The sequence below is a fragment of the Vombatus ursinus genome, unplaced genomic scaffold, assembly GCF_900497805.2.
Source record: "Vombatus ursinus unplaced genomic scaffold, bare-nosed wombat genome assembly UNPS02014847.1, whole genome shotgun sequence".
NCBI classification, from domain to species: Eukaryota; Metazoa; Chordata; class Mammalia; order Diprotodontia; family Vombatidae; genus Vombatus; species Vombatus ursinus.
Genome location: NW_020954625.1, coordinates 4,636,945 through 4,662,045, shown reverse-complemented (window position 1 = coordinate 4,662,045; position 25,101 = coordinate 4,636,945). Strand labels below are relative to the sequence as shown.

General features: G+C 39.7%; 1 protein-coding gene across 1 annotated transcript in view; it reads left to right on the top strand.

Moving 5' to 3' along the window:
- The first annotated feature begins 787 nt into the window (after positions 1–787).
- Positions 788–25,101, top strand: part of LOC114026874 (core histone macro-H2A.2) — a 60,290-nt gene continuing 35,976 nt past the window's right edge. The window contains exon 1 of the mRNA XM_027840624.1: positions 788–868. The gene's annotated coding sequence lies outside the window, so the exon portion shown is untranslated. The remainder of the gene's footprint in view (positions 869–25,101) is intronic.

Below are 25,101 nucleotides of genomic sequence, written 5' to 3'. Positions count from 1 at the left end.
ACAAAAATAGATAGATATAGATTATATAGAGACAGAGGGACTGATGTCGAGGCAGGTAAATGATAGACAGATGATGAAGACAGAGAAATAAACAGATCGTTGATATATAGGAATAGACAGAAATCGATGGGGCCACCTAGACGGAGAGACAGCGGCACAATGAAGGGACAGATAGGTGGGCGAGTGGCAGGTAAAGGACAGCGAGAGCGCCCCTGCTCAGCGTCCCCGGAGGACAATGGTCCAGCCCCCCCCAACACACACACACACACACACACACACACACACACACACACACTCCACCACCCCCCTAGGCTGGGTGACCGCGATGCGATGGCGGGGTGGCGGCTCGGGCTGCGGGGGTGACGAAGCTGCAGCGACTCCTCCTAGAGGTGGTTAAGAGGAGGAGGAGGAGGCAGAGGACCAGGAGTAGGAGCAGGAGCGGGAGCGGGAGCTGGAGCAGGAGGGAGCGGGTTTCTCCTTCTCCTTCTCCGCCTCCGCCTCCTCCGCCTCCCCGCCCCCCGTTAGTTAGGATCCCGGCCTGGTGAGCAGAGCCGCCGCCGCCGCTGCCGCCGCCCGCCCGCCATTGGCACACACACACGCGCGCACACACACGCACACGCACACACACTCACACGCACACACACGCGCGCACTCACACACACACACACACACACACACACACACACACACAGACGCGCGCATCCTTCGCCAACAAGAAAGAAAGGAGCGGAGCCGAGGAGCGCAGGACCGGGGCGCAGGACGGCGCTGGCCTTGGCCGCTGGCCCGCCCGCAGCCGGACGCGCGGACGGACTGAGAAGCTCAGCGGGACCCAGCCGCCCGAGCCCGAGGAGGAGGCGGCGGGGCGCAGGTGAGAGCCTCCCCAGGGTGCTGCGAGGAGCCGGGGTCCCCTCGGGCAGCTCTCGCCCCCGCCTCTTACCTGTGGCCAGGGCTGGGGGTGGGGGGTAGAGGGGGCCAGACAGGGCTGGGGCGGGGGGGGGGGGGGGGGGGGGGGGGGGGGGGGGCGGGGGCCGGGGGGGGGGCGGGTGGCGGCGGCGCTGGCGCGGAGCGGAGTCGGGGCGCTAGGATGGAGACGCCCGAGGTGGGGGAGGGGAGAAGGGCGAGGGCTGGGGGGAGGGCGCCCCCCGCCCGGCCTGGCTGCGGCCCTGGCTCGAGTGGGCCCGCGGGATTGTCTGCGGAGCGGGCCAGGGCAGAATGCCGGACGCTGGGGGACGGGCTTGCAGCTGGAGGGGACCGGTGTGCCGGGCCCCAGGTGGACGGAGTAGGGGAGGAAGGGGAGGCACGGTCGTTCGGGTGACAGTACTTGGTGAACGCTAGAAGCGGGAGCCCGTCCTCGCCGCCCGCGGGGCCAGGCCGAAGAAAGGGGGCTCCCGGGCCTCGAGGCTGACAATGGGGGGCTCCGGAGGCAGCGGTGATGGATGCGCCGGCTGCGGTGGCGGCGGCGGTGCGGAGGCGGGCCGGGGCCGGGCGAGCCGGGGGGCCGGTACCGGCTGCGGGGGAGGGGCTCCGACCTCCCCTCCGGGTTCCCTTTCCGGGGCGGCTCGGGTTCCCTGTGCTTGGAAATGGCGGGCCCTGCCGGGGGGCCAAGGCTAACCTTTTGCGCGGGAAAAGGAGAAGGAGGAGGGGGGGACATGGGAAAGGAGGAGGCGCCCGGCGAACTAGAACCCCCCCCGGCCTCCCGCTGAGACCCCAAATTACTAGGGGAGGGGACATGGGTGAGAGAAGGGGAGGCGCCTCGCAAGCGCGCGGACCCCGATGTTCCATACGTTAGCGCTGCCCCCCCCCCCCCCGGCCCCCCCCGGGGGCCCCGGGGGCGGGGGCGGGGGGGGGGGGGAGTACAGGAGGAGGAGGCGCCCAACGAGCGCGAACCCCGGCTTTCCATCAGCTAGCCACCCCACCCCCAACCCGGCCACCCGCTGAGCCCCAGACTACTGGGGGCGGGGTGGGGGAGGGGAAGCATCTGGCGAGTGCGCGGACCCCTGAGTTCCATATGCGCCCCCTCCCCAGGCTGGCCACCCAAATAGGACTCAGAGTTGTGCGAAGGGGGAGAAAGAGGTCGTCCTGACCTGCGGACTCCGCCACACGGTAGCATTGCTCAGGGCCTGCCAGACCTCATTCTGTGCTAGCCTTCCAAGCCGTGCCCCCTCACCAGCCTGGTGAAGGCGGCACTGGATCTGTAGTCAGGCAGATGTGGTTTCAAATCTCAATTATACCACTGAACTCTCCAAGTGACCGCGAGCAAGTCACTTTTCCTCTCCTGTACTTAAATTTCCCAATTGGTCAAATGGCGGGATTGGACTGGAAGCTCCCTGAGGTCCCTTCCAGAGCTGACATTCTAAAATACCACAGTAGAACACACTTACTTGTGTACATATTGTGCCCCACCCTTCCCCCCGAGTAAGCTAGGGGGACTGATGCCTTTTTTGGTTGTCGCGGCCCCAGGCCTAGCATAGTGCCCAGCTTTAATAAGTTCTTATTAAGTGTTTATTGAATTGAATCCCCTACGTTGTGGCACACCACTTGCCTTTCTTGCCTTTAATCAATTCCTTCCCCTCAGGATAGAAACTCACAGATTATTAATACCCCAAGAGATCTCTGGAATTGTAGGATTTCAAAACTGGAAAGGACGTTAGAGGTCGCCTCGTTCCATCCCCTCACCGTTACAGTACTGCTAGAGGTAAAAGGGTACCATGGAAAGAGCTCTGGCTTTGGCGTCAGAAAAACTGCCTTTGAATCCCTCCCGGCTAGGCTGCTTCCTATCTGTCCGACCTTGGGCAAATTGTTTCCCCTCTATGGAACTGCGGTGTTCATCTAAATATGATGAGGCCGGGCTACAAGACCTCCGAAGTCTAGAGCTCTGATCCTGTGAACTCGTATTGTCCAAGATCTTGCCCAGCTCTGCCTCGAACAGGGAGAAGAAAAGGTCCTGGATTTGGAAGTAATATCTAGGATCAGAACTAGCTGTGGTCAAGGGGGCACAGAGAACCACTGGTATGATCTTGAGCAAGTCATTTCCCCTCTGCACCTCAGTTTCTTTCCTTTTAAAATCTGGGGGTTAACTAGAGGCTTCTTGCTGCTCTAAGATTCCAAGAGCCTATGGGTTATGCTTACTGGCAATGATTTCAGTCAGGTGGAGTGTGGAGGGGCTCCTTTCAATCAGCAACTGCTGGGACTTCATGGGGATCACAAACCATGATGCAGAATGGATGGGGGTAGATTGGGAGTTCAGTCTGGAGAGCCACAGAAATTGTGAAGTGGGCAGAAGTTGAAATGCAACCAAGATTAGAAAAATTCAAAACATGCTTCTAGTTCTAAGGTCCAAATGCCTTTTTGGCAATACGCTTCATATTAAACTCAAGCAAATAGCTTAAGTTCTCTCAGCCTTACTTTCCCCATCTATAAAATGAAGCAATAGTATTACTATTAACCCCTCCCAGGGTCCTGCGAAGGGAGGGCTTTGTAAATGTTTAATAATTTCAGAAATATGTTATCTGTCTTCATGGTTTCTTGCCTCTCAGACTATAAAAAAAAAAAGAAACAAACTTGGGGGGGGGGTTTAGAATGAATCCTGGAATATTAAAGCTGGTATAGAGACTTTTTTTTAATGAGATGCAAATAAACTAACCTATGTAATTCTCATTATATAATTTTTGCTGAAATTGGCCCATCCCCTTTGTTTAAAAGAAAAAGCTTCTTTTGTATTGCAAAATGAATTTTCTGGCTTTCTAGATTTGCAAACCTGCTTTTCAATTTAGGAATACTCTTGGAGTCTAAGATTAGATTCAAATGAGAAAACTGTTTAAACTGAAACTATCACCTTGGAAGTTTACCTTAAATCAGGCTCCTAATCACTTGATAGCATCTCTTTCATTATCCAGATTTCTTCTTTCTACGCCTAACAAACTTTCTGTAGCTCCCCTGTCCTTCATCACTTCACCTGAATTCATTGAAACAACACTTTCACAACTGTTAATGGTTTTATACCTACATATTTCAAAAGCTCCTTAATTCCATTATGGTCTAAGAAATATGATCTTAGCATTCAGCTACCCAATCAAATTTCTTGGATTTACAAGGATTTTTATTTATTATTTTTTTTAGCTTTTCACAGTGGGCAAGAACCCTTTCATTTTCTAGAACAGCTATGTCTGTTTTCACTGTCTCCTGCTAGCAAAGGATGTGAGTTAGTCCAATCTTAAGGAATTTTAACACAAATGAAATATGACGCGGGTCATGCAGAGAATACAACAGCACTTAAAACTGCAAAAACTTCTGATAGTTTTTTCCCCTTGTGTCCCAAGGATGTTTGAAATTCTCCACCTTTTTACTGGAGTAAAATCTTGAACAAAGTGGTGACCATTCCTGAGTGGGTTCAGTGATTTATTCTAGGCCAATGAGAAAGCCAACTTTTGCCCACAAGATCAAATTCAGCCAATCTCTGGTGCTTCTCTGCAAAGACTGAAGAAAAACAATTGGCTGTGTGTGCTTGTCCACCATGATAATCTCCAGAAGACTGTTTGAAAAACATTGTTTTAAAGAATAATTTCAGGACTAAGAAAGATTCAGTCTCAATAAGTGTCTTGGAAAATTAGATATTGTCAATAGGAGCTAGGAATGAGGAAAATCCCTAAATAAATCTGCAGTTGAGCAAAAACTCAGTGGTGCCTCTTCCACACTGTATAGAGAGCACTGGACCTAGATTCAAGAAGAACTGAGTTCAAACCCAATCTCAGACACTTAATAGCTGTGTGACCCTGGCTAAGTCACTTAACCTCTGTTTTTCTCAATTTCCTCATCCATAAAATGAGGATAATAGCACTTACATCACAGGATAGTTGCGAGGGTAAAATAGGGTAATATTTGTAAAGCATTCTGCAAGCCATAAACTCTATATAAATGCTAGATTTTGTTCCCTTTTAAAACCAATTCTGTTTAGATCTGTTTAGATCTGTTTAACGGTTTAGTTAAAAAGATGAGATGATGGACCAGGAATTCATCCATGTGTATGACTATGAATGTCTGGTTAAATTGGAGGGAAATATAGAAGATGATAAGTTATAAGAGAGGGGTTGGAAGGATATTAATGAAGCAAGGGTCTTAATGAAAATTGTATCCAGAAGTGAGAACACTGCATTGTAACAACTTGGGGGAAAGAATCAGGGCCTTTATTGGATGTACAAACAGGAATATACAATTTGGTACTGAGAGGTAAAAGACCTTGCATAAGGCTTTCTAAACCTTGAAGGTGAAAAAATGATCCTGAAGCCAAATATACCTTTTGAGCAGAACTATAAGACTTGATGATTTCATTCATTTGTACATTCAAAAAATATTTATTGAATACCTCCTGTATACAAGGCACTGTAGAGAAAATAAGAGTGGATATTGCTCAGAATCGGATATGGATCTCAAATTAAAATAACTCTTCGACCTCCTGCTCCTGAAAGGGATTGCTTCTGTCTCAGTCTAGCCAATATAGGTTTATACAAGGATAGCCTTACACAGAAGTGTGCTGAGGCCAACTCCTAATGAGACCTGGTTGTTTAATTTTCAGTGTGAGCACTTACACCTTGGAAATCGTCAAAGGATACAAATCAATGCTGGACTGATTGTTTTGCTGATTGCCTTGACTTAAGAAAGTGATGGAGACAAAGTGGATAATGAAAATTAAAGTACAAGGATGTGTATAAATTCCTTTCCTTCTCCAGCCGGTTGTTAAACATTTACCAACAGGACCCTGGGCTTGGATATGTCTTCTTTGGTGCAAAGTGGGACAACTTATATGGAGTCTAGAGCAGACATTCTTTACTTAGAGTCCACATGGATAGATTTCAGAGTGTCCATGGACCTGGATGGGAAAAAACAATGACTTTTTTTTTCAATATAATTGATTTCCTGTGTAATTCTGTGTATTTTTTACACATTTAAAAACATGATCCTGAAAAGAGTTTCACAGGCTTCTCCCAACTGCCAAAGGGGTCCATGACACCAAAAAGATCAAGAACTTCGACTCTAAGGTTCCCATAGGTTTCTACTCCTCTAGGCTCAATGATAGAATTGATGACAAGTATAAAGGAAGAATTGATCTAGTGTTTGGACTTAAACTATTTTATGATTATAAACAGTGTTAAGGCAGAAACAAAACTTCAGCATCCTCTACTAAAAGTTGTCAAGTAGTTCTGCAAAAAACATAGATGAAATGATGTTAAGGAAGATCATACCATAGACAAACAGACAACTAGATAAATAAAATACCATAGGTTTTCATGAATTTCTGTTGAGGTCTGGTTATAATATAATTGTTTTTATTTTTAATCTTATTTTTATTGATATCTTTTCTTATATCACCTTCATGTTTAATATATCCCTCACCATCACCCCTTCCACCTACCTAGTGAGACATCCCTTGGAATGAAAATTAGAAGAAAGAAAAAAAAAAGAAATAGTTTTGCAAAACCAGCCCATCAGGCAAGCTTAGCAGTATTTGCAGTATTCCACACCTATACTCTCCCAACTCCACAAAGAGTGGAGAAAGCTGTATTTTTTTTCAATTACTCACCAAGGCCCAGATTGGTAATTAGAATGATACAGTGTTCAGTTTCATTTTGTTATTTCCATTTACATTGTAATAAGGTATCTCATTTTTCTGGCTCTGCTTACTACATTCCACATCAGTTCATGTTAAGTCTTTCTATGTTTCTCTCAATTCTTCAAATTTGTTCCTATGGTAATTTACTGCATTTATATGTTGTAGCTTTTTTAATCCCTGGGTTCTGGGATAATTTTTTTCTACCATTTACCTCTCTGGAAGCCTGGACAAGCCTCTGGACCAATTCTCTAAATAATGGTTTTTAAATGCATAAAATAAAGCACGTAGGATTACAAAGGAAGCCAATTATATTGAAATATAGTTAATAAAATATTTTTAAAAGTAAGTTCTTAGGCCACAGATTAAGAACTCCTGGTTTAGCAATTTCCCAAATTATGGGCATTTACTCTATTTCTCAATCTTTGCTACCACAGGGAAAAAAATGCTGCTATGAATATTTTGGTGTGTGTGGGACCCTTTCCTTCTATCTAACCTTGGGTGTATACCTAGATGGAATCACAGAACCAAAAGACATCAATGTTTTAGTCCCTCTTTTTTAATCACAGTTCCAAATTGTTTTCCAGAATGGTTAGAATAATTTATAGCTCCAACCATCAATACAGGATTAATTATTATTAATTTACTTGTTTCCCCTTTGTCACTCCAACATTGACTACTGCCAACTTTGCCCATCTCCTGTGTGAGGTGAAACCTCAGAGTTATTTTGATTTGTGTTTCTTTTGCTATTTATGATTAGTTGCAATCTCTCATGGAGTTAATAGTTTTCAACTCTTCTAAGAACTCTGTCTCTCTAAACATATATATATATACACTCACACACATACACACATGTGTATATATACACATGTATATGTGTTTATGTATATATTATGTGTGTATATATGTGTGTGTAAGTGTGTGTGTGTGGGTGTGTGGGTGTAACCAGATGGCATAAGCAAATATGTATGTATGTGTGTTACCTATATACCTTCGGATATTAGATCCTTGCAGAAATGTTGATGCAAAGTTGTTTTCCCAATCAACTGTTTTCTTCCTTATCCTAGCTGCATTGATTTTGTTCTTGCAAAAGCTTTTCAAGTTCACGTACTAAAAACTGTCTGTTTTCACTTTTGTAGTGATGCATTTGGTTAAATATTCTCCTCTTTACCATAACTATAAAAGGTACTAGATCATGTTTTCTTCTAATTTTTTTTAATGGTGTGATATTTTGCATTCAGGTTGCACACCTATTTTGAGTTTAATGTGGTATATAGTACAAGATGATGTTCTCAAGCTAATTTCTACCAAATGGCCTTCCTGTTTTCCCAACAGTTCTGGTCAAATAAAGAGTTCTCTCTCATGCCACATATCCAAAAAGTTGCCAAAGCATGCCATTTCTTCTGCCACAACATCCTTGCCTCTATCACCATTTCTCTTATAGAGACACCACCTTAGCTCAGGCACTGGTCACCTTTCACCTGGCCCTTTGTGATTGCCTCCAAATAGGTCTCAACCTAATCCACTGCTCCCTTCACCAGCTCCCAAAGTAATTTTCCTAAGCACAAATCTGACTTTACTCAATACTCTCTTACTCCTTAAACTCCAATGCCTCGCATTTGCCTCAAGGATAAAGTAGAAACTCTACTCACAATTTGGCCCTCACCTGTTTTTCAAGCCTAGTAATGCATTCATCCCCTGCCTGCTAGCTATGGTCCAGTCAAATTGGACTTCTCTTTGTTCCTCACATACAGTGTCCCTCTCCTTTCACTGTGCCTTTGCATGACCTGGAAAGTCCCTAATGAAACTCAAACACTAGGCTGCATATGACCCACAGCACTCCAGAGTGCCCCTTGAACCAGATTAAAATGTATTTGGGAAATATTTAACAAACTAAATTAAAACACAACAAAACATAGATAATATTAATATGTGCTTTTCTAAATTAATATGTGGCCTACAGGGATCCTTATTTATGTGTTAGTGGCCTCATTTGTATTTGAATTTGCCAACACTCTGTTAGACAATAAATGTCTTTCCTAATTCTCCCCAAAGCTAGTGTCTCCCCTTCACTAGCTACCTTGTGTTTTTTTTAAACAGCTCTTCTTTACGTTGTATTTACTCTGCTTATATTTGTTCTGTAAATACATATATGTGTGTTTGTATATGTGTGTAGGTACATATACATATGAACACAAATATACATTTACGTGATTCCTCTTTCTAAAAAATATGAGCTTCTTGAGAACAGAGACCATTTATTTTTGCCTTAGTGTCCCAGCAACCAGGAAAGCACCTGACGCAGACGACACTCCATAAATGCTCATTGACTGATTGATTGATCTAAGTAATTCATGTTCTCTGGTTTATTGAACACTGGGTAATTGAATTTGATTGTTTCTGATTTTTCTTTGTCTAATCTTTTCTACTGATCTATTTCTATATAGATCCACCATCTATTTCTTAACCATTACCATCAGTGGTTTTGATGATTTCTACTTTATAATAGAATTTAAGATCTGGGAGATCCATTCTTCCTTTATTATTCCTCTTTTTTGCATTATTTCCCTTAAGAGTCAAGACCTTTTGTTCCTCGAAAACGTGAGATCCTAAACATTTTTGTTATGAGTTAGTCTAGCTCTCTAAAGTACTCCATAGCACTACACCTATAAATTAATTTACATGGTAGGGTCATTTTTATTATACTGTTGCAGCCTGACCATGAATAATTAATATCTCTTCAATTATTGACATGATTATTTCTTTAGAGAGCATTTTGTAATGTTTATAAGTCTTGGATGTATTTTGGTAGATAGATTCACAGATACATTATGCATTTTGTAGTAATTTTAATGGGATTTCCCTCTTTATTATTTCCTCTTTGGTTTTGTTATTGCTGTTTAGAAATACTAAACACAGTAGCTAGGATAAGAAAATCTATTGAATGGGAAAAATCTTTGCATCAAACATCTCTGATAAGGGTCTGCTAGTATGATTTCCTCAAGTGTATTGGTTTATACTTACAGGAGTTTGTATTGTCCCCCCTAATAGAGTGTCAACTCTTTAAAGACAAACACTTTCATTTTGTCTTTGTAGCCATAAAGTTGGCACTTCATTAATGCCTGACAAAAGAAAGGCAGCTAAGTGGCTCAGTGGATAGAGTGATGGACTTGGAATTATGAAACCCCAAGTTTGAATCCTTCCTTCCTTTCCCCATCTGTAAAATGGGAATAAGAATAGTCCCTACCTCACTGGGTTGTGCAAATCAAATGAGTTAACATGTATAAAATGCATTGCAAACCCTCTATAAATGTAAGTTGTTATTGTAGTAGTAGTAGTAGCAGTAGCAGCAGCAGCAGCAGTAGCAATATTGACTGATTGATAGTTAAAATATGTGGTGAACTAATACAAATCTATGTGACAAGGGGCCATTACCAAATGGATAAATGGTCAAAGAACAAGAGCCAACATTTCTCAAAAGAAGAAATTAAAGCCATTAACAATTACGTGAAAGACCTCTTTAAATCACCAATAATAATAGAAATGTACATCAAAACAATGCTGAGTTTTCACCTGATTTTCAGGAAATAGAAAAAGATGACAAAAAGGCATTGCAGGAAAATAACTAGAATGATCTTCTGTTAGCATAGATGTGAATTTGGCGAACCATTCGGGAAAGCAGTTTGGAAGTATACTTTTTTAAGTGATTAAAATGTCCATATCCTTTGACCCAAAGATTCTCTTGCTAGGCAGACACCCCCAAGGAGGTCAAAGACAGAAAGAAAAGGCCTGTGTACACCAAAATATTCATAGGAACACTTTTCATTGTAGAGAAGAATTGGCAATAAAGTAGATGCCCATGGATTGGGGAATAGCTATGCAAATTGTGGTACATGAACTTAATGGAATATTGATGCATCGTAAGAATCAGTGAATATGAAGAATTCAGAGAAGTATGGGAAAACTTACATGAACGGACTTAGAGTGTAGTAAACTGAACAAGTAAATGACGCATAATGAAGGCAACAGTAAAAAGAGAAAGAACAAAAAAAAATGAAACCAAACACTGTCACTATAATGAACAAGCTTGTCCCTAGAGAAGAGATAATAGAATGCACTGCCCAACCTGTTTTTGCAGAGGTAGACTGTGCAAGTGGGAAACATTCAATAGACTTTGAAACTCAGTTGATGGTGTTGGTAGTTTGACGGACATGCTTTTTTCCCTCTTTCTTTATATTCTATTACAAGGGATTATTTGTTTTTTGAGGGGGAAGGTTATAGTCAGAAAGGAATGTGATATAAAAACAAAATATCCAAAAATAATTTTTTAGAGAAATAATGATGATTTTGTGGATTTGTTTTGTATATTGTTCCTTTATAGAAGTAACTATCATAATTTATTTCCTGATTCTCTGAGTTTTCTAAAGAAACCACCACGTTGTCAGCAAATAGGAATAATTTTGTCTCTTCTCTGTCAGTATTTATGCCTTCAATTTCTTTCTTTTGTCTTCTGGCTGTTGCTAGTCTTTCTAGAACTGTGTCATAACCATGAAGAGAGAGCATCCTTGCTTTAAGCCTCCATTTCGGGAAAGGCTTCTAGCATTTCTCCGTTGCAGATAAGGCCAGCTTCGGTTTTTAGATATATTCTTTTTATTATATTAAGAAGTCATCCTTCTAGGAAAAGAAAGGACACCAATAAAGGACTTTCCCATGGGAGAGGAGATGTATGTTTACAGTAAGAAATAAAAGTTTAATTAGGGGAAATTTGCACTCTTAAGAGATTACCCTCTCTAAGGAGTTGGATCTCTTAAACAGTATCCTCCCACCCCAGGAAAGGGGATGTATGATTTCCTACAGACAGCTAGCACCTCACACGGTATGGAAAATAGGGAGGAAAGGAGATACAGAACCAGGGATAAGATAACATGACCTTGGGAACGGAGACTGATCATGCGAAATTCAGAGGCTAGAACCTTGTCTCGTGATTTTTGACACAGACTGACTCAACATACAATATTGACATTGCTTCCCTTATGAATTGATACTTCTAACATTTACTGAATAGAACAATATTCTTAATTTTGTACAAAGAATAGATACTCCATTTGTCCAATGAATAGTTATAGGCAAGAAAATCTTAACCTGGGGTCCACACAAATAGATTTCAGAGGTTTCATGAACTTGGATAGGAAAAAAGTGACATCTTTATTTTAATATAATTGTTTTCCTTTGTAATCCTATGTATTTTGTTTTACGCGTTTAAAAACATTGTTCTGAGAATGAGTCCATTAGCTTTACCAGACTGTCAAAGGAGTCCATAAACATAGAAAAGGTTAAGATCGCCTGGTGTAAACCAATTTTTTTTTTATTTAGCTGAACTATATTGTGTGAGAGTGATGAGCAGATATTGGGCATATTTCTGCACATAGTGATGTTTATGCATCACCATTCTGATGTGCATTTCCTATTCTATTCCATTCAGAATTAGCAGTGCCAATCAAATACGTCAAGCATAGTAGGATTAACTTAATGAATACACACTAAGAACTACATACTCATGTCACTGCCTTTATTTTAATTAATGCTTAGTGAGGCACTAAGTTAATAGCCATTGCATTGACTAATTCAGTACCATTTTGCCAAATATGGTCTTTCATGTTACGTACTATAGAAAAGCTATAATTTAAATGGGATACTAAATGAAAATTTGCACCCACTTTAGGAGAAATAGAAATATATAAATACACTATTAAGAATACATTTGGTGCTCAATAATGTGAAAATAATATAAAATAGAAGCTAAAAATAGATACATTTGGGGAAACTTAGATAGAATTAAATATTGACTTTTAGATCAAGTGGTGATTCACCAAGTTCCCCACTCCAGGGCACTAAATTTTAAATTAATGAGCCCTTTAGAATTTTAGTGAAGTGATAAGCAACTTCATTTTATTTAACCCTTTCTACATGGCTCATTTTTTTCATTATTAGATTTTCTTTAGTTATTTGCATAAACTCTCATACAGGCCTACTAATTTGACCAATTGCTTGACTGATATTATTTCATTATAACATAATGATAACAGAGCCTCACCATTATGTAGTAAAACCTGCTAGGTAATTCCCAGAGATGTTAATTTCTCCTCTTTCAGAGATTGGTGGTCTGTGAAAGATAACTTGTCTAGGAACCTTTGACACCCAGACCAATCAAAAAATGGCTAGTGGGTTGACTTAGGGCTTCTCCCGTTAATCATAAAGATTGCACATGGGTGCCCATATGTGCGACCCTCGTTCTGCATGGCCTACAATCCTGCTGGCTGAAGGAATGGCTTAACTTCCCTGTGCTGAGGTAAGGTATGAGGTTGTGTGAGGCCATAGAATAGAATCTGTTGAGCCTGGCCCTCTTATCAACCATTTTGACCCAAAAGGCACATGTGAGTCATGGCTCCTCACCTCCCTTGTCCTGGCTGCCAATTCATCTGAGAAACCCCAGGTCCCTGGATTAGGAAAAGAGGCAAGTTATGAGTAAGGAAGAATAGTTGTTACTATTAGCATCACCATGGATAGTGCTTTAAAAGCACTTTACAAATATTATCTTATTTAATCCTCATGACAACCCTGGGTGCTATGATCATCCCCATTTTACATATGAGGAAGCTGACGCAGACATATTTTAAAAGACTTGCCAAAGATCACATAGTAAGAATCTGAGGCTGGATTTGAACTCAGGTCTTCTTTGAACTGGATTTGAACTTCACCTCTTGTGCTCTATCTAACTGCCTCTGGGTTATAAAGATTATATAAATTCATTTTGCCTCATTTAAGATTTTTTGTTCTAAATTTTGGTCACCTAAGATCATCTCTCATATGTATAATTTAGTTTTAACTAAGTGACCCCATGTAATGTTGTTTTACCTAGCATCTTAAGATCATGGGATATAGAGTTAGAAGGAAATTAAAAGATCATCTAGGCTAGGGTTCTTAACTGCTTGGCATATGGTAGGTGTTTAATAAATGCTTGACTTTCTTGTGTTGTGGAGCCCTTCTCAGAACTGTTTTTAAGTGCATAAAATAAAATACATAGGATTACAAAAGAAACCAATTACAATGAAATATAGTTATCAGAAATTTTTTAACATATGTTCATGGTTAAAACCCGATGAATTTACAAAGGAAGAAGTTGAAGCCCAGGGAGGTCACATAGACAGTAAGCCACAGAGTGAGGAGTCAAATTAACTCCTCTGACTCCAAATTTGCATTCCTGCTACTCATAGGAGCTCATCTTTTCGGAACCAAATAGCAAGAGTAAGTGGAAGTCTCCCTATTATAACATGGAGAAGAGGCTCTCTGTTAATAAAACACATATAGGCAAATAGATCTTTTTAGTTGGAAAATACAGGCTGAAATTTGGGACTATACCCAAAAAGCTATAAAACTGTGCTTACCCTTGGACCCCGTGATACCACTTACTAGGTCTATAAAGAGATCAAAGAAAGAGGAAAAGGATGTATATGTACAAAAATATTTATAGTAGCTCTTTTTTGTGGTGGCAAAGAATTGGACATTGAGGGACACTCATGAATTGGGGAATGGCTGAGCAAGTTAAATGAATGTGATGGAATGCTACTGTCCTGTAAATGATAGAGGGTATGGTTTTAGAAAAACCTGGGAAGACTTTTATAAATGTGATGCAGTGAAGTGAACAGAACCAGAAGGACATTTTGTACAGTAACCTCAATACTGTAAAGATGATCAACTTCAAAAGAGTTAGGAAATCTCATTGATGGAATGACCAATCACAATTCCAGAGAATTTATGATGAAACATGCTACCCACTTCCAGACAGAGAGTTAGTGGATCAAAACATGTTTTCTTTTTTTTTCTTTATTATTTTTTCTTTCTTTCTTGGATCTGGCTAATGCAGGAATGAGTTTTGTATGACCATCCATATTTGCAGTGGTTTTGCTTTTTCTTGCTTTCTCAGTGGGTGGGGATGGGAAAGGAGAAGAAAGAATTCAATAAAATAAAATTGAATTAAAAAAATAAATTATAGGCTGACTTGATTTGCCTAAAGTTTGTAGGTGATAACATTTAATGATTCTTAGGAAATAATCTTATCATTATTATCATTATTATTATGTGACTCCTCCCTCCCTTTGTTCAGTTTCATGAGTACAAGGTGATACCGTGGTGTCACAAGTCAAATCTTGAGTCTTAATTCAGTACTAAACTTCTAAGACATCCTAGGCTATATGAAGCCATTCTTTATGGCTAGCTGTATACCCTACTGTTTATGCCTGATAGGTCAATTTCCAAAACAGTTTTGCAGCCTCCATAGTATATATGATTGTTAATATCACAGGAAAGAAAAAGCAGACAGAAGGATGGACATTGTGAGAATTCATTTTCTGCAATAATAGCTCAAACTTCTAGATAGTACTTGGAGACTTATAGACAGCAGTGTGCTGGTGATATTTAATAACCAATTCTTCCAAAAAAAAAAAGAGGCATGACACTTTTAAGTTTAATCTGCATGTTAGGGGCAGCTAGGTGGCACAGTGGATAGAGCACTGGCCCTGGATACAGGAGGACCTGAATTCAAATCCAGTCTCAGACACATAACACTTACTAGCTGTGTGACCCTGGGCAAGTCACTTAATGCCATTGCCTAGCCAAAAAAAAAAAAATCTGCACGTTAATACTTTCTCCAAAATTTTCTTAAGTCTAGGCAATCAAAGCAATTAATCAAGTCCTGATTTGTAGCATTTGACAGTTTTTGAATTCCTAAAATTTAACCATCTGGCTCAGGTTTGAGCTGGCTCCAGCATATCCCTGCTTTTGGAGCACTTTTCTGTCAGTAACCCTGTGAGGCAAGTAGCACAGGGCTTATCATCCCCATTTTAAAGAGGAAGAGACAGATGTGTTCTTCATACTAGTAAGTATCCAAGACAGAGTTTGAACCCAGCTCCCTTACTCCAAGTCCAGTGTTTTTGCCACTATATCCCACAAAAACATATATTTTGAAATTTAATTTTAATTGACTCTTCTTAGTCAATACTAACATAACTAACAAACTCAGTCATGCGCAAAATTAGTCTTCAGTACTAGCCCAAGCAGTAATCCATTCACACTGGGAAACAGAAAGAATTAATTTTCTATATTGGTTCAGTTCAGCTTAAATAGACACTTCAAAGCCTCATCATCAAACTTATTTCATGGAATAGAAGCAGAAGCCCTCAACTTCTAACACTGGTTTCCCTTCTCTTCTAACCATCCCAGCTAAGATGACTGACTAAAAGATTCCAAGTTCCCAGTTTCCTTCTCTGAAAACTAAAGGGATGGGTTTAAATGATCGCCAAGGTCCCTCTGAACCTGTACTTGTGACCCCATTGTCACACAGACAGCATGAAATCATTTTTCATCTTGTCAAAATTATTTGAAATGATTTTTAAAAAGAATAATTTGTTAACAAAACATTGTAACTTAAATCAGGTAAAGTATTTGATTCTAATGTCCATGTCTCCCTAATTTGATCTGAGTATAATTTTTATGAAGTCATGTGTCATATGGATCTGCTTACAGTCTTAATATGCTTTGGCATAAAGGCTATAAAATTATCGACTCTTCTCATCCACTTAAAAGGTGGCCTTAGGAGAAAATGATTTGGGAAGTATTACTTGTCCAATAATAATTTGCCCTTGGGGCCCTTCGTAAAGAGAAATGTAATGGACAAAATGATTTTACTATTATCATTGAATCTGGTTTTCACCGCCACAAAACAAGACTAGCTAAGTCATATTGTTTGAATAGTCGGAGTGGCACATTAATAAAACTCTGTAAGGTAGAAGGTGGTCTAAGAGGCATTTATGACCTTAAAAAAAAGATTACATTTGCTGGGATTGTTTAAACCTCACTCCTGGGCCTTCATGACTTTTGTTTAGACCAGTTTTCTTTCCTATAGGATGGAATATTGTACTCTCAGGGCACAGATGCTTCATGGTAAATTGCATTTTATTTTTCATAGTTATTTTTAAACTATTCTAAAGTGCATCAGAGATTTAGGACATAATGCAGAACTAATGTTGAGTAAATATTACAATCCCACACTCTCTACTGGATGGCTACTTGTCAGAGATATAGTAAAAGCCAGCTGGCCCCTGAGATCCCTTCCGACTCAGCAAGCCTGTGAAATTAATTATATCTCAAAAGCTTTAAGAATCCTATCTCAATCTATTCGAAGATAATAGCTGGGGATTTAGATATCGTGATGGAGTAGAAAGAACATCGGCCTTGGAGGCAGAAGATCAAGACTTGAGTCCTGACTCAGTCACTTACTTACCTGTATGACCTTTGCTGGGTAGCCCCCAAACTCTTGTTTCTCTCTTCTTTCAAATAGGCAATATAGTACTTGAATAGCTGTAAGAATTCAATGATAATAATTTGTCAAAAGTGCTTCCTAAATCTTATAGAACTATATAAATGTGAGATATTATACAATTTAAGTGGGTTTGTATAGCTCCAGAAATCAATATTTACTTTATCAACAGCTCTAAAAATTATGAGGACATGCTATTTCTAGATTTTGAAGAGTATATATGGAAGCTTTTCAAATAACATAGTTTTTTAAAAAGAAGCCACAAAAGTGCCTTCAAGTGAATCATCCTTTACCATATTTAATTGCATCTCTTTGTTACCCTGTGTCTTAAGCCATAATAAATTTGTCCAATCAATCAGTCAGTGAATCATTTGATAAACAAGCATTTATTAAACTAACCTACAATGCACCAGGAACTAGGGATGCAAATTCAAAGAATGAAACAAGCCCTACTCTCAAGGAACTTACATACCAGTGCTTCTTACCAGCATTTAGCAGTGTCTGGCGCATAGTAGGTGCTTAATAAATGTTTATTAACTGATTGACTAAAATATATGTATGTGTATGTGGGTCTAAATATGTATATGAACCTATGTATATACACATGAATGCATAATACACGTGGATATATGTCTGTACATATCTGTATATGTATAATATGCAGAATATATATAAAGAAAATAAATGAAAGTAATGCAATACAAGGTATTTTGAGTAGGAGTGAACTAGCAGTTGGGGAATCAGGAAAAGCTTCGTAAGGTTATTTTCATTTTCTAAAAAACATGAGTATTCATCATGTATCCATTTTTAATGCTTCATTATTTACATTAAAAGGGAAATTAGTCTGAAAACAGCCAGATATCTTGCCATCCTTAAAAGCAATATGAGTGTGCCTATCATAAATAAGCATAGTTATTCAAAATCTTCCCTTTGTCCCATTTTCCCTGTCTCCTTGCCTATCAAAGAGACTATTTTTAATAAATTTGTTCTTTCAAAGCCATGCTGACCATGCAAAGGCCAATGTGGATCCAACGTGGATCTCTGTTATACTCAGAGATCTTGCTAAGAAAGTTGATGAGTCTTCCATTGTTCTGTTGCTGATGTTCACTATTGAGAAATGCATTGATTTCTGCCATTACTACCACCAACATCCACCAAGTGGCACAGCTGGCACTGGCTGGACATTGTAACCCAATATTGCCCATTTGGGATGATCTGAATGGTTCTTATCAATTCTCTTACCAGCTACAGCCAGCCCTTGATTAAGCCACCAACTTATATAAAATTGTATTTGTTAAAATGATACATGAAAAATAACTTTTCCTTGATTAAATTTTTCCACTATGACATAGGATGACTGGAACACTATACTATGTCTTGATTGCTGGTAATTCCAATCATCTCACATTCTCATAGACTAGAAAAGCTAAAAGGAACTTAAGAGATCACTGAAGTCCAGCATTTTCATTTATGGATCAGAAAATGGAGCTAAGTGAAGTGATTAATTGGTTTACTTATTTATTTAAATATATATAAATCAAACCAGGATACAAATCCAGATCTTCACCCTACCAATGTTTCTAATAACTTTTTGTGCCTTATATTAAAACTCCCTGAACCCAAGGATTTTGTCTTAAACTTGTTTAATATGTAGCAGCAATGAGTAGGGTCTCCATAAATGTAGATTGATTAAGTGATTAGACAGAAGTTACTTGCCCAGGGACACACCACCCATTCACATCAGAAGCAGGGCTTAACCCCAGGTCTTTCTGACTGATGCCAGCACTGTTATCTCTCATGATATTTATAGAGACATCTGATTTTATTATGTTGAAAAATCTCCGTATGATGAAAATACTTCCAACCTAGTTGATGACCAGTTTTTCACAAATAATGCATCGCTCAATACAATAAAACTTTGGCACAGTATAATAAGTCAAACACCCCCTTAAAGAGCACTGAATGGTTTGTTTCCCCATTTCCATATATCTATATTTCTTACTTCCATTATTTATTTTGTGATCACCAGGGTCTTTGCCATGCTGTGTTTCTTCTGAGACACCACATTGGCTGTTTGGGAAAGTGGCCTCAGGTCCACTGGTACCTGAATACAGCTGTAGGGACTGATGAACTAATAAACTTTTTCCAAACATGCGTAATTGAATCAGAATATCCAATATATGTTGAATTCCTCTATGCCTTTTCTACAAAATGTAACTGTTAAAATAGCACAATGAGCATAATCATTAAATAATCATTAACTTCTGTATGTCTCTTTAAAGAAGGGTATAATTTAAAATAAGATTTAAACAAGCACTTATATCCGAGATGGTTTGGTAATCCCTATACTCTCCAGCTATTATTCATTACTGCTCAATCTAACTCTGTGTGTGTTCAGTCATTTCAGTTGTGTCTGACTTTCTATGATCCCATTTGGGGTTTTCTTGGCAAAGATACTGGAGTGGCTTGCCATTTCCTTCTCCCACTCCTTTTACAGATGAGGAAACTGAGGCAAACAGAATTAAGTGACTTGCCCAGGGTCACACAGCCATTAAGTGCCTGAGACTAGATTTGAACTCAGGAAGATGAGTCTTCCTAACTGCGGGCTGGACACTCTATCCACTGCAGCGCCACCTCTCTGCCCCATTCTAACTGGCTCTCCTTAATTTGCTCTGAGAGGCATCTTGACTCTCTTCTGTCACTTAGAATGCTTCAAAGTATGAGGTCCACCCAGGTGCCAAATAAGATAAAAATACAGTGTGATGCTTGTGACTTTGGTCTTAACTGAACTAGGCAAAGAATCCTATTTGTAGCTACTCTAGTAATCGAAGGAATCTTAGCACTTACTTTATTCCTTACTCCCATCAACTGTGAGACTATTGGTTATTCTCTTTGCATAGGGGAAAATCATTTTGTGTTCCATGCAGCTGGAAGGGAGATTATCATCATTTTATATGTGCTTTATGTCATACATGAACACCCCCATTGGTCTTTCGCCAATCAAGGAAAAATTTCCTTGGCAACCCTCCTTCCTCATTCTTACTCCTTCTTCCAACTGGAAACTGAAATTATGATATTGTTTTCAATATTGTTGATGTGATCTCTATCCAGAACTTTAGAAATTGGTCTTTTTAAAAAGAGACTTCTAGAACCTAGCATTTAAATAAATTTCAAATAATCATAGCATTTTAAAGCTGGAAGGGGCCTTAGAGATCCTCTAGACATAAAGAAACTGAGGTGTGGAGAATTTAACTGGCCCAGGGTTACAAAGATAATGGTAGAACCAATGCTAAGTCTCAGATCTCTTGACTTTCCCATTGACTGCCATCTCCACGGTACCCGACTGCCTCCATTGGGAGGGGATCACAACACTTCTCATCAGTATGTGGTAGCTTTCTCATATTTTTATGGATACATTAGAGCTTTAAAGACAAGGGACCAGGTCTTACATTTGTGTGTGTGTATGTTTGCACATTGTGTCTATATACTGTTCTGCACAGTAGGTGCTTTCTATATTTTATGTCATGACATATTTCCTCAACATAACTTAATTCATTGCTAATTCATGATGAGCTCAATTGTAGAAAGTTAGCCACAGAAAAAGACTTGAAAATAGGTTTAAATTTTACCAACCTTTATAATAATTTCTTTCATATTTAATTCAGCATAATTTTATGTGTGTTAAATAATGGAAATTCTACCGTTTTCCTTGAAAGAAATATAGTAGATATCCAAAGGCCTAACCTAATACTTCACAAATAGTAGGTATTAAATAAATATTTGATGATTGATTTTTTCTTTATTTGTCTTAAGCATTACCTTTAACACAGAGTATATTTCTCCATTCCATAAAATGAGCATAACAGAGAGTGAGATTCACAGAGCAAAAATCAAGCCAACAAGTATTTGTTAAGCACCTAGTGCTTATTGTGCTAAACATTGGAGATTCAAAGAAAGGCAAAAACAAAAAAAAACCTTGGACCTCACAGAACTCACAGTCTAATGAGAGAATACAACAGGAAAACAAGATACATGCAGGATAAATTGAAGATAATCAGTAGAAGGAAGGAGTCAGAATTAGGGAAGATTGGGAAAGGCTCCTTGTAGGAGAAGAATTCTCTTCCTGCACATCTCTGACTTTTAGCTTCCTTCAAGTTTCAGCTCAAAGTCAGAGATGTGGAAGAAGATATTAGGACCCAAAGAGGACACACTGTAAAAGTTAAAGAGTTTCTAAGAGAGTAATATTCTGTCTTATCTCATCTTGCTTTACTGCCAAGTAATGTTATGGCACCTCTCTGTCTTTGACTTTGCCAAATACTGGTGACGAGTCTTTTAGGATTCACTGCTGTCTTAAGCAGATATAGTCTTTTCCTGAGACTGGACTGAAAGTCTTTCCAGCAGGAGAGCACTTGCCTGAGCTTGTACTTGGCTGGCATAGTTTCTGAGAACCCAGAGTCTCCTCTGATGAAGCATCAAAGGAGGCCGTTTGTGAAGGACTTTGGCTGGTGACCTTTGATTAAAGATCTCAAGCCCAGCATAGAACAGTGATATACACTTGCCTGCATTGTTTGCCATTGTCATGAAGGACACATGCTATAAAGTTCAAATGAAAAAGGTATTGCTTATAGATGGCAAGAACCTCTAAATCCTCATGTTTGTGGATGACATTATGCTGATTTCATCAAGACCTGGAATGTTGGAAGACCTCTTCAATGAGATCTATAACCACCATTAGATCTGGTCCTAATAGACCACAAGGAGAAACCAACTGGTTGATGAATGCCTGCTGTCCAGACGTATGTAGTCAAAAGGACAGCCCATTGAATTAATCTGTCAATGTATATATCTTGAATTAGTCATTGAATGACTAACGCATATATATTGGAAAGATAGTGTAGACAGACAATAAACTGGGCCCAGAGTTGAATTGGAAGAGGAGAGTAGGTTATATTGCATATGAGATGTCATACAGCACTTAAAAATCCCATGCTACTACTCCCTGAAACAAAAATCCATCTTTTTTAACATCACTGTTCTTCCCATGATACTGAGTGACTGTGAGTCATAGGACACCATCATCGAGGAATCAAAATTATGAGTGGCCCAACAGGCAATAGAAAGACATAAGATCTGCATATAAGAACATTACCTAATGATAATCAACTGTGAAAGTTTTAGCTACTCTGATCAATACAATGATCTTACAGTTCCAAAGGACTGATGATGAAAAATGCTATCCACTTCCAGAAAGAGAACTGATGGACTCAGAGTGCATATTGAAGCATATTTTTACTGTATATTTCTTGTTTTTCCCCCACAGCATGACCAATGTGGAAATATGTTTTGCTTGACTTCATATGTATAATGAGCATCATATTTCTTGCCTTCTGAAAGGGTGATGGAATGGGTGGAGGAAGAAAATTTGGAACTGAAAATTAGAAAATAAAATAAAAATATTACCAACAATGACTTGCATACATAAGGGGTATGGGACATAGCCTACAAAAGGTATATGGTTGCAGAAGAGGTGAGCCAGTCACTTAGTAAGAGTGGGGGAGAAGGCATGAATAAACTGAGGAGTGTTGCATTACTACACACATGATATTAATGGACCTAGAGGAAGGCTTTCAGAACACTGGTTGGAGCCTCCAGGGAGGCTGTATGGAAAATCATGGACAAGAGTCACTCAGGATGAGAAGTTGTAGATGAGTTATGGGCTATCTATTGGAAGGAGAATTCACATAAATAAGCTCATGGACCGACTGAAATATTGTAATATTGTCAAATATGTGCATAACCTTGAGACACATTAGCAGGGCACTGCACTCCACATTTTGTAGGGGAACCTGCCTCTAACTAAAACAACTAGGTTTCTTTTTCTCACATTTGTCAGCTTATGTCCACCATCCCAGTAACATCTTAGAATGATTTATTTATAGTTTAAATCATGGTTCATCAGTCTAGGCTGCAGGTGTTTCCCCCAAAATTGGGCAGTTAAAAAGGTACTCAATGAACCATATAAATCAGAAACAGGACAAGTAGTTTATTTTTTCATATAAAAGGAATACAAAACATAAAAAACTCGTACTGCACATTGACAGAGCTTAAAAACAGGACTTAGTAACTTAGCCTATAACTATTGTTACAGTCTGCTGTGAGACTGATATTTAAACTATATCAACATCAAAAGCAATGATGAGATTGCTGAGTAAGCATTTTACGTTTCACCTCTGCTTCGTACTGCCACTCAACTCCAAACTTCTCTGAATTTTGCATTCAGCCACTTTTTCAGTCAACTGCTCCTGTGTCTGCTCTAACCAGTCCCTCTTCTAAGTAGACCCAAGATGCTCAGACCTTTTGAACTCACAAGCCTGGGCATGTACACCTTGAGAACTATGTCTAGTGGCTTACCAGAGAAGGAATACACAGAATGAGCAAAGCAGCCAGGGACCCAGCTACAAGCTCACCTAATTGAGTTTACATTCTATGCTGGGAGCAGCAAGGTGGAAGAAGGGGCTCTGCCCAGTCTCTACCCCTCTTTATGAGAGTTTAGAGATGGCGTATGCTACTTGCCACATGGAAAGAACGCAGCTTCCACAACTTTGGGTAGCAAAAAGCCATACAGAATAAGAAAGTAGTTAACAGTCATTCTGACACTTCAAGCTGTCATGTTTCAACAATGCAGACAACATAATAATAGTTCACATCGCCATGCTCTTTTAAAGTTTTTAAACGGTTGGAAAGCTTAACTACCCACCCTGGAAGTCCTGACCCAATGTCTCATTATCATATGAAGGTGAACCTAGTTTTCTGAAGGCTAGGCAGGTGTGCATTTTCTCACATGTCCCAACAAGCTAGAAAGGCTTCAAGTAAAGTCCTAGTTATGAACTAGGACTGTCATCTGAGGACCAGCCTTTAAGAGTTAAAGAGGCTCATCACCAGATTGGTCAAAGAAAGATTAACTTTTCTGTTGCAACAACTTTTTAAGGATTATTTTCCACATCTTAGGAATGAAGAAAGTAAGATACAGAGAGGTTAAGTAAATTGCCCAGTGGCACAAATATAATAAGTAGTAAAGTTAGGATTTGATCTTGGGTCATCTGGCTCCAAACCCAGTGCTCTTTCTATACTATGCTACGGTCTCCTAAAATGTGCCCACTTCAAGGGGTTTTGGGAGACTCAGACAAGGTGATGCAAAGTGCTTTGCAAACCTTAAAGTACTACATGAATATTAGCTATCATCATTATCATCATTTGCGGATGGTCATTTGAAATGCCACTGTCCCTAAAAGCCATATCTTTGAGTCATTAACACATTACTAAAAGGAAATCTCAGTTCTTTTTTCCCACTCCTGCTGGAAAATACTTAAAACTTGGATTTATTAGTCCTAAACAAGTTTCCATTCATCACCGCAGTACTGAATCTAACCATGTGTTTTAAGCCCATCCAGGATGTTAAAATTCACTATGTAAATTTCAGTTTCTGCCAAAATTTTGCCCATAAGCATATGATTTGTTTTTATTTTAAAGGTGCTTGACTTCCATAAATAGCAGTGTTTATATACCTGACTTTTGTAACATTGTGCTGAAAGCCCCTCTGTTGCAATGAGATTTTGATGTTTTCTCCAAGGTCATCTTTCTTTTGCAAGCGTGCTGGCCACTCCAGGTGCTAAGGTGCAGATGCTTACAGTATGTTAAATGGCAGCAGTAGCTGCCCGCACACTGTAACGTTTGGTTAAAATGCATTAAGGCATACAATAAAACCACTCCCTTCTGATCTATTCCTATCTTAATAAGTAATATTCCGATATAGGGCTGGAAAGTATTTTCATGCAATAAATGTGTATCAGCTCCAAGAGTCAAGTTTCTCCAAACTAGTCATTTAAAAAGTCATGGTTATATGAATTATGTGATATTTATTTTTTAAAAGTCAAAAGCATATCATAAAAAGAGCAGAAATTATTGTAGAGAATGATGCCCTTGTCATTCCATATTTCCCTCTCCTTCTCCCATTGATTGAGTCCATGTGGATGCCTGTACATGGGGCAGCAGGCCTTGGGCTAAAGCTCTCTCTCATTAGGCTAAGCCTTCTCACTGCCCCCCTCCTCCGTGCCCTGCTTCA